Source organism: Erinaceus europaeus, chromosome 17, assembly GCF_950295315.1.
Source record: "Erinaceus europaeus chromosome 17, mEriEur2.1, whole genome shotgun sequence".
NCBI classification, from domain to species: Eukaryota; Metazoa; Chordata; class Mammalia; order Eulipotyphla; family Erinaceidae; genus Erinaceus; species Erinaceus europaeus.
Window position 1 is genome coordinate 17689086 of NC_080178.1, and position 10944 is coordinate 17700029.

At 46.5% G+C, this 10944-nt stretch overlaps 1 protein-coding gene across 8 annotated transcripts in view; it reads right to left on the minus strand.

Annotated features, from left to right (window-relative positions):
* Positions 1-3656, minus strand: part of EXT2 (exostosin glycosyltransferase 2) — a 221277-nt gene extending 217621 nt beyond the window's left edge. For 5 of the 8 annotated variants that reach the window (XM_060176560.1, XM_060176561.1, XM_060176562.1 and 2 more), the window contains exon 1: positions 3482-3656. The gene's annotated coding sequence lies outside the window, so the exon portion shown is untranslated. The remainder of the gene's footprint in view (positions 1-3481) is intronic. The other 3 variants (XM_060176558.1, XM_060176563.1, XM_060176564.1) reach the window with 1 other exon arrangement.
* Positions 3657-10944: the final 7288 nt, after the last annotated feature.

Consider the following 10944-nt stretch of genomic DNA (forward strand, 5'->3'; position numbering starts at 1 on the left):
TGCTTCCAGCAAGACTGGACCGAACTCCTGACTTGCCACTCTGACCATGGCCCTATAACATGCAGAACCTAGCTATCAGAGAAGTTTCCCGTATCAAAGCACAGAAAGATAGGCGTCCCCAAAACCATCATTCAAGGAAACAGGTCCAAATCCTTCCATCCCATGAGGGCATCTACACCTACCACCACTGAGCTTCCCTGAAGAGAACAAACTACAAGGCATCTTCTACTAGTGAATGCTACCTCCACCGAACACGGTACCTCGGTCAAAATGAGAATATCCCAGCAAAGCCCCATAGACTTCGCCCTCCTTGAAACACATTAAACCTTCACTGCCAAACACTGGAATCATCTGGCTAGTTGACAAGCATGCAATCGCTGGGAAAAGCTTTTAAATCCCCACACAACTGTTGGGATGAGATGCACTTCCTGTTCCTGGAATTATCTCTTGTGAAAATGTGCCTGGAGAGCAGTCTTCAGTGCTTCAGGCTATACCCCAACTACTCAGCTCAGTGTCTTGAGTCACAATCTCTTATCTCCTTAAATCACACTTTAGGGAACCCCTAAAGAGTGGACCGACCTCCTGGGGCCACAGCCACACTGGCGATGGCTGAAAACCAAGGGGCCAAAATGTTAGCAACAGCATGAAGTGCACTCCTGCCTGTGACTCATTCCCTTACCTGGTAAGATTCTTAGTGACTGACACTGGGCGGTGGTGCACCCAGTAGAGTGCACCTGCTTACAATATGCAAGGACTGAGGTGCAAGCCCCCTCACTCCAGGGCCACACCTGCAAGGGGAGAAAGCTTCACAAGTGGTGAAGCAGTGCTGCAGGTGTCTCTCTGTGTATAGCCTCCTCTGCTTCACCCTCCCCTCTCAATTTCTCTGTCTGTATTGAAAATAAACAAAGACTTCTTTTTAATTAGTGATAGTTTTTTAAAAAAATAATAATAAAATAAAAGCTTCTTAGCCGTTAAAGCTATAAGACCAGAAAAATAGCTCACTTGGATAGTGTGCTGACCTTGCCATGTGCACAGCCCAGATTCAAGTCTGGCCCCACCACACTGGAGGAAGTTTGTAGCCTCTTTCATTCTCTCTATCTATCTCTACCTAAGTTCTATTATGCTATTCACTCCTGAAGTATTTTGAAGAGTCCCTTTGACCATGAGAATCATAGTGTAACTAACACTAAGTATAAAACTAAATAGCTGGTAGCTATGCTGAAGATTTGCTACGTGTTAAGATCCGTTTTGTTTTATTTTATTTTATTTTTTAATACTTATTTGAGAGAGACAGTCAGAAATCGAGAGGGAAGAAGGTGACAGAGAGGGAGAGAGAGAGACAGAGAGACACCTGCAGCACTGCTTCACTACTTGCAAAGCTTTCCCCCTGCAGGTGGGGGACTGAGGGCTTGAACCTGTGTCCTTGCACATTGTAACATGTGCGCTTAACCAGGTGCGCCACCAGCCAGCCCCTTACGATCCATCCGTTTTTTAGGAACTTGTGCAGACTTTAATCCTCATAGCAGTACCATGTGACAAGTCATCACTATGCTCCTTTTATAGAAAGGGAAAGTGTACCAGCAGGACTGTCACCGGCCCCATGTCACACACTGAAATGCCCAGACTAGGAGTCAGGGGAATGACATTCTCCATCTGATACTGCCTCCTTTGATTACCCTTAAAAAAACAGATTGTGGGAGTTGGATGGTAGCGCAGCGGGTTAAGCGCACGTGGCGCAAAGCGCAAGGACCACCGTGAGAATCCTGGTTCGAGCCCCGGCTCCCCACCTGCAGGGGAGTCGCTTCACAGGCGGTGAAGCAGATCTGCAGGTGTCTATCTTTCTCCCCCCTCTCTGTCTCCCCCCCCCTCTAATTTCTCTCTGTCCTATCCAACAATGGCAGCATCAACAACAATAGTAACTACAACAACAAGTAAAACAACAAGGGCAACAAAAAAGGAAATAAATACTTTTAAAAAAACAGATTGTGTGTGTGTGAGAGAGAGAGAGAGATGGGGGGGAGGATGGAGAGAGATAGCATAATAGTTCTGCAAAAAGACTTTCATGTCTGAGGCTTCAAAGTCCCATATTCAATCCCCTGCACCACCATTAGCCAAAGCTGAGCAGTACTCCGGTCTTTCATTAAAATATAACAAAATATCTTTAAAAAAAATAATAATAGAGCCCAGGTTGAATACACCTTTTATCACTCCTCAGTTGGCAATGCCAGCATACACATAAGCACCACAAATCAACCCACTTGGGCCAGCCTGTGCAGGCAGGCAGAAACCCAGCGGAAGTGAGGGAGCATGGAGACTGAGTCATTCCATGTTATGACCCAGGATAGCCTTTGAGCTCTGAAATGTACACACCGTGACCAACTTCGTGCTCAGCGCACTCAATTGACCTGGAGGAATTGAAATCGACTGATTCTTCTTTCAAAACCTCTTCAGACCAGTGAGTCAAGGACCCTTCTAGCCAAGCACTTCCCAACCAGTTCCCCCAGGTCGACTATTTGCATCTCTGAACTGTACACAAAGATCTAGTTCCCAGCACCAGCCATGAAACTCCAAATGCCAGGCCAGAAAGACGGTATAGTTACTGGTTCTGCACAAGAATTTCCTGCCTGAGGCTCTGAGGTCCTAGGGTTCATTCCTCAGCACCCCCATGAGCCAGAGCTGAACAGTACTCTGATGTCTGCTGGTCTCTCAATTTCTTTCTGACTTTTTAAATTATTAATTTTTACTTGTTTATTGGATAGAGACCGTCAGACATTGGGAGGGTTGGGGAGATAGAGGGGTAAAGAAGCAGAGAGACACCTGCAGCACTACTTCACCACTCGCAAAGCTTTCTCTCTGCAGGTGGGGACTGGGGGCTCGAACCCGGGTCCTTGTGTATCATAACATGTGCGCTCATCCTGGTGCACCACCAACTGGCCCCTCAATTTCTTTCCATATCATTAAAACAAACGCCAGACCTGCAGGGGGTGGGGGGAAAGCTGCAAGAAGTCTCCCTCTTTTCAGTTTGTCTCTTTTAAAAGTAAATAAAATGTACTGAAATTAGAAAGAAAGAAAGAAAGAAAGAAAGAAAGAAAGAAAGAAAGAAAGAAAGAAAGAAAGAAAGAAAGAAAGAAAGAAAGGAAGAAAGGCTCCAAATGCCCGCGTGCCTGCAGTGGGTGCCCGGGGCCCAGGTCCCCTGGGTGCTGTCCCCACCCGTCGTGGGGTCCGGGTGGCAGCAGGAAGGGGTGGGTCCAGGTGCAGGGCGGGACCTGCGGGTAGTGGCCAGTGCAGGTCGCCGGGAGACTCGCAGGGGCTGGGGGTGTGAGCCCCCCGGTGCGAAGCCAGGCGCGCGGAGGGTCGGGCCAGGCCGCGTGGACCCCGCACAGGACGCGGAGGGTCCCCGCAAGGCCCCGGACCCCCGCGCGGCCCAAGCAGCCCCGGGGAGGCCCGGGCTCGAAGCGCAGCCCTTCCGCGCCGCGCTTACCTTGGCCACGGCCACCTCCCGCTCGGCCCCGCGCTCGGTCACCCGCTCATGCCGCGGTGCTCGGGGCCGCGCCGGCCGGGGGGGATCGCGTGCACTCGGGGGTCGCCACCGCCCGCAGCCGGTCTAGAACGAGCCTGCGAACCAGGGAGCGCGGCGCAGTCAACTCTGACACCGAGCGCAGTGTAAATGCGGGAGCGGCCCGGGCCCGCGCCCCCTGCTGGACAGGAGGAGTCAAGGCAACCCTGAGGGTCTCAGACTGGGGCACCAAGTTCGCAGTGGCATCGACTACTCATTAAGGCTCAATTTACTTTTATTTTACTACTGTCATTTTTATTAATCCCTAGTCCCTCCACTGGAAACTACAGCAGTTATCCTAAAGTTTCATATATGGCTTAATTATTGCTTCTGCAACTGTCTGTCTATATTTGCCACCCCCTGTTTTTTTTCCCTAAGGTCCCATCTTCTCTTCCTTTCCAAGTCACACCTACACCTATTACTACATCCAAATGTCCCTCGCTTTTTCCTCTTCTCTCTCTTGATCCTAGTGAAGTTGGAGTTCAAAGCCCTCCGGCCATCCTCACCCTATCATTTCTCCCCCATGGAGAGTATGGACCAAAATTATTTTGGGGGTGCAGAAGGTGGATATTCTCGCTTCTATAATTGCTTCTCTGCTGAACATGGTCATTGGCAGGTCTATCCATACTCCCAGCCTGTTTCTATCTTTCCATAGTGGGTCAGGGCTCTGGAAAGGTGAGGACACATTGGTGAGGTCATCTGCCCAGGGAAGTCAGGTTGGCATCATGGTAGCATCTGCAACTTGGTGGCTGCCAGAAGGCAGTAAATGGAGTCTTAAAAAATTAAATCAAACACACAGGTAATGGAATAGTATTTGGTGCTAACAAAAAAACCTGTCGAGTCATAAAAAGACATGGATAATTCTTAAGTATTGACTACCAAGAAGGCTTCTATTCAGAAAAGAACACACATTATGATCCTTATTGTACGTTGTTCTCTAAAATGCCAAAAAAGAATCAGTGATTTTCAGGGGTCACAGGCTAGCTGGAATAAATCACAATATTCTCAGGGTAGTGAAAACACTGTCTTTGGATGATGTTATAAAAAGCTGATGCATTTTACCATTTGTTTGTCCAAACCCAGAGACTGGAGAACATCAAAATAAACTCTAAGATAAGCTATAAACTTTGAGTATGGTGTCAAACTATAGCCATATTTGACTTGAAAACACTTTATTTATTTTTTGGGGGGATAGGATGAACATTTTAATGTTTATTTTTCTTTTTTTAATATTTATTTCCTTTTTGTTGCCTGTTGTTTTTATTATTGTTGATGTCGTCATTGTTGGATGGGACAGAGAGAAATGGAGAGAGGAGGGGAAGACAGAGAGGGGGAGAGAAAGACAGACACCTGCAGACCTGCTTCACCGCCTGTGAAGCGACTCCCCTGCAGGTGGGGAGCCAGGGCCTCGAACCGGGATCCTTCTGCCGTTCCTTGTGCTTTGCGCCAACTGTGCTTAAACCTCTGCGCTACTGCCCTACTCCTTTGAAAGCACTTTAATGAGTAATATTCATAATTCCAGGGGGCTGTTCATGTGAGTAAGAGGAGCATGTTATACAGGAAATCTATGTAACCTCTTGATGTTGCTGTAAATTTAAAAATCTTCTAATCATATCTCATAAAAGATCTTTGCTTCTTATAAGATTTAAAGTTACACTGCAATAATATAGAGAAAAAAATTAAATGACATCAAAAGGCAGCGCTATTACTCAGAGAGAGGTTGGTGAAATGAGTTCATGCTGTTGGAACCAAATCCATCCTGGCCCCAATGATGCCTTAGCACCATCTAGTGGACATTGTCACTTAGAGCTAAAATATTCATGGAAAAATTCTTGCTCTCTAGATGCATACAGGCTTCCAGCAGCAACAGAGATTCCAGAACTGCTCTTGTGAGTCATTGCCTGCTTGTCACAAATCTAGAGACTGGGATGTGATTAGTCTTTGAAGATAAGAAATCCACCTTCAGCTTCTTTGCTCTGCTCTTCAAATCTACACACACACACACACACACACACACACACACACACACACACACTCCCAAGAATAAAAAATACACCAGCTGGAGGAGGGATGAAGAGTATTTTTGTTATCTTCTCTATCTTTACAGTAAAAATATGTGTTGGGTGGGGGAGATAGCATAATGGTTATGCATAGACTCTCATGCCTGAGGCTCCCAAGTCCCAGGTTCAATCTATCACACCACCATAAGCCAGAGCTGAGCGGTGCTCTGGTATTTCCCTCTCTCTCTCTCTCTCTCTCTCTCTCTCTCTCTCTCTCTCTCTCCCTGTGTGTGTGTGTGTGTATGTGTGTGTGTGTTTGCATCTCTCTCAAAAATAAAATAAAATATTTTTAAAAATAAGACTGTTTTTAGTTCCTCATTTCTTCTTTCATAAAGTGGGTACTCTCTGTATTAAAGACTTACTTACTTTTACCACTTTGTGCGTGCACAATACCTGGCACATAGTAAGTGCTCAGTGGGTTTGCAACCGTGTCAACAAGAAGTATTCAGAACACCATTTTATTTATTTATTATTTTTAGAGAGATATCACAGCATCAAAATCCCTTCAATGTAATGGGGGCAGGAACCTATTTATTTGTTCGTAAGAGAGAGAGAGGAAGTGACCCTAAACATCACTCTGGCATATGCAATGCTGGGGCTTCCCACTTGCTAGTCTGGTATGGTGGCCACTGCACCACTTCCCAGGTGGTGCACTGCTTATTCAATGACAGTGAAAAATCTGGAAACAACCAAAATAAATTATTCATTGATTTGAATGGAATGTGATAGTAATGCATATATGTTTGTATGAGAGTATGGCCAAGACATGGTAGTATTTTTTTTTTTATTGGAGGTTAATGGTTTACAGCAAACTTTTTGACACATGAGTACAATTTCTTTTTTTCCCTTTTGTTGCCCCTGTTGTTTATCGTTATTATTATTGTTGTTGTTGGATAGGACAGAGAGAAATGGAGAGAGGAGGGGAAGACAGAGAGGGGGAGAGGAAGACAGACACCTGCAGACCTGCTTCACCACTTGTGAAGCAAACCCCCTGCAGGTGGGAAGCCAGGGGTTCAAACCGAAATCCTTATGCCAGTCCCTGTGCTTTGCACTGTGTACGCTTAACCTGGTGCACTACCGCCCAACCCCCCGACATGATAGTATTAAAGCATGATTCAAAAAGCACTAGGCAAATATGACCTTTATAGTCAGTCACAAAGGGTTGCAGATAGCAGGGGGAGCTTAATAGGAAGAAGACAAACGTGCATGTAAGATTGCCAAAGCAGAGGCTGGAGAGTAGCCTCAGAAGATATGAACAAAATGCTACAGGGTTCAAAGGAGAAAGTGACCATATCCAGCAGGGAAGATGTAGGAGGACTTCAGGCATGCAAGAGTTGATATCAGAGCTGGGGGGACACTGTGACAGCAATGCATAAGACTTTCATGCCTGAGCCACAAAACATTCCAGGTCCAATCCCCAGCACCACCAAAAGCCAGAGTTGAGAAGTGCTCTAGTAATAAATAAATAAATAATAGGGGGCCGAGTGGTGATACATCCAGGTAGGCATGCCTATTACCATGTGCAAGGATCCAGGTTCGAGCCCCCGCTCCTCACCAGCAGGGAGGATGCTTCATAAGCAGTGAAGCAGGCGTGCTAGTGTCTAACTTCCTCTCTCCTTCTCTTTTTTTAATTAATTAATTTTATTTTTGTATTACAGAATTACACGTCGACAGGGGTTTGAATCCATACCATTTCTACCACCAGAGTTCTGATTCTTTACCCTACCCACCGCAATCCACCGCAGTTCCCCTAAGGTTGTAGACATGGTCCAACCATCATCTCTACAACTATCTGTCCACGTTTATACATAGTAGCCCCTTTTTTTTTCTGGTTCAATCCTCTCATCCCCTCCAAGCCACTCCTGACAACATAACTACCTCCATATGCTCTCTCTCTCCCTATCTCACCATCCCTCTGTTTCTGTCTTGTCAAATTTTAAAAAAAAGTAAAAAAAAAAAGGGGGGGGGATGGTCACCAGGAGTCATGGATTCACAGTGCCAGCACTGAGCTCCAGTGATAAAAAAATAAATGCATGCATGAACGAATAATAGTAAAGACTGGGGAGACAGCATAATAATTATGTAAAAGATTTCTATGTCTGAGTCTCTGAGGTCCTACCTTCAGTCCCCAGCACAACCATAAGCCAGAACTAAGCAGTGTTCTGGTAAAATAATAGTAATAATAATAAAAGAATTTTTTTTGCCTCCAGGGTTATCTCTGGGGTTCGGTGCCTGTACTATGAATCCACTGCTCCTGAAGGCCAATTTATTCGCATTTTTGTTGCCCTTGTTTATCGTTGTTGTCATTGCTATCGTTGTTGTTGGATAGGACAGAAAGAACTGGAGGGAAGACAGACACCTGCAGACCTACTTCACCGCTTGTGAAGCGATACCCCTGCAGGTGGGGAGCTGGGGGCTCGAACCAGGATCCTGATGCCAGTCTGTGGTGGGATTGTCTCTTCATCAGTATTATTAACAAAAAGGTGTTGGATGAAACAGCATTATCCAAGGATCTGCTATAAGAAGTGAAAAGCACATCCCAAGCATACGGGGGACTATTATGAGCAAAAGCACACGTGATGAAGAAGTAGACGCTACAACAGTTGTTTCCTGATTCAGTGTGGCTCAAATGGTGTGATCACACTTTTAGGATAAAAATCTAGAAGTTGGAGGTGAGAAAGTTTCAATGTCAAGGCCAGGCAGCAGTGCACCTGGTTACCATGTGCAAGGATCTGGGTTCAAGCCCCCTGCTCCCCACGTGAAGAAGAGGGGGGGAGAGGAGGAGGAATGGGGAAGCAGTGTTGCAGATATCTCTCTCTCTCTCTCTCTCTCCCTCTCCCTCCCCTCTCAGTTTCTTTCTATCTTATCAAATAAAAATAAAATTAATTTAAAAAAAGAAGAAAGTGTCAATGTCAGCATCTCAATCCTGTCCACCAAGGCTCAATTCCCACAGAGTTCCTGGTTGGGGTGTGCCCTGTGGGTTGTGAGAGAGAAGCCTGGGACACAGTGATGGGGGGAGACAGCAAAAGTGCCATCAATCTACAAGCACACAGCTGGCTTCAGAGAACACTGTGCTATCAGCGACATTAGGCAGATGTGCATTCCATAAAGGGTGCCCATAGAGCACCTCCACTCAGCAGAGCTGGGGCTCCAGGAGTCCCTCTGACCACTCACACACTCAAGCTGTGTTCAGTTTAATTGTTGGCTGGATCAGCCTCCCCAGCAGTACCAAAAATCATGCTTCTGAGAACCTGTAATGAAATGTATCGCAGGCCTCCTTTGTGGGAGAACGGAATAACAGCAGTGGGTGTGGCAACAGGTTTTTGGTGAGTCTACAGAGGGTTCTCAAGGTAGCTGTTCTTATTTGTGTCAAAGCCGAAGGCAGGCCAGGAAAACAATTCCATGAACCACTGTTTCCTGGAAGTGGGAGTAGAAAGGAGACCTATGTGGTCAAATGACATTAGAAAAAAAATAATGGTGATGACGAAAACAGCAAGAGCCTGGATCTCAGGACCAGTTATGCCCTGGCTCCGCAGAAGGGAAAAGAGTATGCAGAACTTCAAACTGAACCGATCTGACTTTGAACCCTAGCTCTGTGACTTTGGGGACATCACTCCACCTCTCTGAGGCTTCCCGGAAGAGTCAGAAATTGTTGTATGCTTTACATTGGTTTGGTCTAGCTCTCCCCCTGCCAGGAAAATTGGTTTAGTCCTGCTAGTTTCACGGGCCTGCTTGTCCCCGCCCCAAAGAACCCCGACAGAGTTCGAGACTTCTTGGCACCGCCATGTGAGAAGGAGGCAGGAGAGTTCTGTTTGGTGATTAGTTTGGGTTAGTTTATGAATCGTTGTTCGTGAATAAAGAAATACAGCTTCTCGGCCCAGCCGCGTGTCTCTGGTCGTCTCTGTTACCCGCCCATGAAGCCAGCTCGGTTAAAACAACAAGAAATGACACAGGGAAACTACCCCGCATAGTGTCTGACATACAGAAGGCTTTAAAGAAAAGACAGAAAGAATGGGGCAGGTAAGATAGCTCAGTGGGAAGGGTACCTGTTTTGCCCTTTGGGTGGCCCAGGTCTAAGCCTGGCCTCTGTCGCACTAGAGGAAGCTTCAGTGCCGTGATGTCTTTCTCTCTCTGTCTATATCTCTAACCTGAAAAAAATCAGCCAAGAGTAGTGATTTAAAAAAGGGGGTGGGTCAGGCGGTGGCATACGTGGTTACATGCACACACTACAATGTGCAAGGACCTGGGTTCAAGCCCCTGGTCCTCACCTACAGGGTGAAAGCTTCACAAGTGAAGTAGAGTTGCAGGTGTCTCTCTGTCTCTTTGCCTCTCTCTCTCTCTCTGTCCCCTCTCTCTCCATTTCTCTGCCTCTATCCAAGAAATAAATTAAATCAAATAAACAACCAACAAGAAGGAAAAAAACATGAGTGGAGCTGGGAAGTGGGCTCAGTATGCCTTGGGGGACAGGCAGTGGCGCGTGTGGTAGAGCACATCTGTTACAATGCTCAAGGACCTGGGTTCAAGCCCCTAGTTCCTGGCTGCAGGGGGGAAACCTCAGGAGTGGTGAAGCAGTGCTGCAGGTGCCTCTCTCTCTCCCTCTCTATCTCACCCTACCTTCTAGATTTCTCTCTATCTCTAGCCAAATAAATAAATAAATTTTAAGTGTATGCCTTGCATCCCTGAGGCCCTGGGCCCCATTCCCAGTGCCACATGAAAACAAGAAAGACAAAACCAAACAGAGCATCATAAATGGTGGAGCCCTGCTCTGCTTTCTCTTGTTCCCATTAAGAAAATGAATGAATGAATGAATGAATGAATGAATGAATGAATGAATGAATGACAGGGAGAAAAGAAGATGTGAAACTATTCCAGCTTCACTGACATTCTCTTCAGAAACTACAGAAGAGAGACAGAGCTTTTCATAAGTGCAGGCAACTCATTACTCATTCTTGGGAATAGGGAGGAGAAAGAGCACCCTGGAAACTGAGAGCCCCTCTCTGATTCCTCCCACGGGGTCCTGTTCACCTTCGCCCACCTGGAGGCCTGGCCCAGCACTCAGGTCTGCTGGGGCCCTCACATCCTGTGCAGAGAGGCTCAACTGAACATGTTAACACTAACTCCTTTCTCCCTCATTTGTGTATTGGGACTACGGCTCGTGCCTTCTGGTGGTTTCTCTGCAATGAAGAGGCCAGAAGGTGCTCTCCTTTCAGAAAGAAAGGACAGGTAGTTTGTTTCCTGTTCCTCCTGCACCCTGTGGGGCTGAAGGCTGCGATTAGGAGCCGTCACAACTCCTCCATGCTTCAAGTTACTCATAACAGAAGCTTCTAG